Raw genomic sequence first — 3,533 nt, forward strand, 5'->3', positions numbered from 1 at the left:
AAATGACCTACAGCACATCTGGACTACATTAGGATATTATTTGATTAAGGCATTCATCACTTGCTCTTTCAGCAAGTGGAGAATTAAGATAATGGTGGGGGGAAATGGTGCTAACTGGCTATTCCAGCTCAAACTGCTCTGCTTGAAAAGTCCGACTGCTCCAGTCACTCAGTTGTGGGTTCTTTTTTTTCCCCCCCTGTTTACAGAAAAATGAAATAAATATTGGTTAATTCATCTAATGTTGGTGAGATCATTAACACCAAGTAAGCTGTTACATTAAGGGATGCTGTCATCTGTATTTCTCAGACAATTTGCTATCTGATATGAAATGCTTGCTTGGAGGTATTTTAAACAGCTGTAGAAAGGCTCCCCATTAAACTGGAAGCAGCACCTCACACTTCTGTACAAACAGAAGTTTGACACATTCTGACTAAGTTGCTTTAGGGCAGAAGGGGAACAGACAGAAATGCCTTAATCAGATCTGCTCAGAAGGGTATTGTTTACTAGCCCATCACAAAAGCAGTAACTCATTTTTCAGTATTTGAAATGACTGCATGAGACTTCAGCTGTGGAGTCTGTGTACATAAAAACCAAAGCATAGGCTAGAAGGAAAGATCATGTTGTCTTGGCTTTCAGATACTTTACCCTAAAATATCCTTCCTCATTTCTTGGGAGCTCAAGAATGTGCTATCCTGGTGTATGCACAGAGGTTATCAACTAATTATCACAGCGTGCATCAAATGCTATAGAAACCAGGAATGCTGTTGCTGCTATATGTGTCTGTTCACAGTACTATGCTTAATTTCCCTCAGTGTGAAATAACTAAGAGATGAGTACACACACTTAAAGCCCCTTTATCAACTGAAATTTGCTTTATAGTGTCAAGAAGGATAACACGCTCAACTAGTGGGAAGCATACCCCTCCAGAACAAGTAAAGAATTCAGCCAAAACACTTCACAAGTGCTGCCTAAAGAAGATAGCAAATTAACATGTGAGTGGTTCTCCTAGTTACCACACGCACGGGATACACAAAATAACCTTTTCTCCCTAGAACCAGTAGTCTCCTCTATAACATCTAAGTCGAAAGTTGTGAATTTCAGAAAGCTCTGAGGACTGTTTACAATGAACAGACCAGCCACAGAGCCTTGAACTCCACAGCCATTAGAGAGAAAAATGGTATTTCAAGTACTGCTCCCACTATTGAACGATAAAGGCTCAACGAAGATACAAGTCACAGGTCAGAAATATCAGCTTACCCGTTCTCTCTCTCTGTTCCTGTAAACTCTGAAGCAAAGCCAAAAAATGTCGTTTTCCAGAACAGCCTTCACTCTTTTTGGCTCGTTAAGCCAAATTCCTTCCCCAGCTCGTTACAGGACTGTGATGTCACAGGCTGAGGGAGGGCTGGTTTAAAAAAGAGGCAGCCTACAGGCTCAGCCCATTCACACAAAGAGGCTGTTTAAAAAAGAAAATGCCAGCGCACACTACTCAAAAAGAGCATGGCATCACTTAACCTGTAACTGAGCCACTTCCTTAGAGATTGCTTCAAAATCATCATGTTGGAAACATCCCCAAAGACCTGTTTTCAGACAGCATAAGCAGGGTTTATGGTTGTAGGGTTTTGGGGGGGGGTGAGGTTGGCGTGGGGACAGTGGAGAGGCACAACCCAACAATACAGCATGTGGCTGGCTTTGTAGGAAAAAGGAGCAATTACATGCAGGTCCGTTGTGAAAGACACAGCTCCAAGCAGTAATAAGCATTTATTTTTACCTACTCGGAAACAAAAAGAGGATTGATATATTCTTGCCATAGGAGAGGCTTACAGGTTAACTGATGTGCTTACGGCACCTTTGTCTTCACAAGACTCAGGTCAGGGCAGTGATGTCCAGCCTGTAGGAAATGTGTCAGCCACATGGAAAAGAACTGAAGACAGGGAATGTAAAAAAAAAAATAAATTAAAATTAGGAGAGAGGGTGACTGGGAAAAAAACCACAATGTTTTCTACAACACAGTCCTTGCTCATTACTGCTGCCTGTGGGCTACTGACATTTGAGTACCCCTGGATTAGGTTTCCTGGTGGCTCAATAGTTAAAGCTAAAAACGTGAGCTATGCTGATCAGGCATCTCCTGCAAAGGCAGCCTGGACTTTGGGATAAAATGGCTTGAATTCACCTTACATATGTTGCTATGGATGACATAGCTTAAGAGCTGGAATAGTGCATTTTACTTGCCTGAAGAACTACGTAAAATATTCATTTGCCTTTTCACTACTTCTGAGGCATCAGCAAAGGGAAAGCACGGCCATCCTCTACTAGCAATGATGAAAAAGAACAGCAGTGGTATTTTTGACATGACAACCCTTGAAGGCACTGGTGCTTGACCACCTGCCTGAGCCACGTTAAATAAGGCTAGTCAAGCCTCTACAGTTTTAAAACGGGCAGGTAAGAATCTCCTTGTCAGCTGTAGAATGATTCTATGAAAACAGAACGGAAATAAGGATCTCACAGGAAAAAAAAAGACACTTAACATGCTTGTCCTAAAATAAAACTAAGAGTGGCTTTGGTGTGCCTGAAGTGACAGGAAATACTGTGTGCTTTCATATACCACCTCTCATACTGTCTCAGTATTATAATACACAGTTACACCTTTTCCCATTTTACCCTCATTATTATTTTTTTTTACACTTGCATCATCCAAGAATCCTACACTATGATGAAGGATAAATGCCTCATATAGAAATAAAATTCTGTACTAAACTGCATGGATTTAAAATGCATTTTCTACAGCTCCTTATTGACTAAAAATGAAATTCAAGTAACTCTGCTTTACCTGTGGTCACTGAAGGAGCGGGAAGTCACCAGATATTTATCTTATGTACTCTCCCTACCACCTCCTAAAGACCTACATGCCCTGGACGTCACTGAAGGCCTGATCTACATGGTTTTTGAACACTTCCAGGGTGTGATTATGAAAACCAGAGTGATACTGATCTTACAATCTGAGAAAAAAGGACCATTCCAAAGTGGTTTACAGGTTTCAGGTCTTTAATCTTCCAAATATGCAACACAAATGCATATTAAAGCCAAGGATGCTGGATTTTTCCGCTAGATCTTTTTATGTGAAAAGCTGATGTGAGACTAGCAACATGATCCTCAGGTCTGCAGCCAAATTTGTCTCTCACAGTAGCAGGTCATACGCGGTTTTATGCTGAATGGACACAAGACTGCTCTGTCCCAGCCAGGAGGACATCTGTAGAGGCAGATGAGATGTGTAAGCAAGAGCTCAAGCAGTCGAAGGAAAAGATGTAGGCGATACCACATTCTCAGCAAGAGCCTCATGACTTTGGGAAGCTTCTTTAACTCAAAACAGCCCTCCTTCTGTGAACTTTCAAGATACATGATGAGGTACTGCATGTTGGGCACAGTCTATGATATGAGCACTTCTGGGAGAAGCCATCTCAGACTTTAGCTGCTGGTTTCCACTTGTGGTTATGGTTAAACAACGCAAGGGCCACAAATTCTTTAAAAATGTGGCA

The sequence above is a fragment of the Nestor notabilis genome, unplaced genomic scaffold (assembly GCF_000696875.1).
Source record: "Nestor notabilis isolate BGI_N333 unplaced genomic scaffold, ASM69687v1 scaffold7899, whole genome shotgun sequence".
NCBI lineage: Eukaryota > Metazoa > Chordata > Aves > Psittaciformes > Psittacidae > Nestor > Nestor notabilis.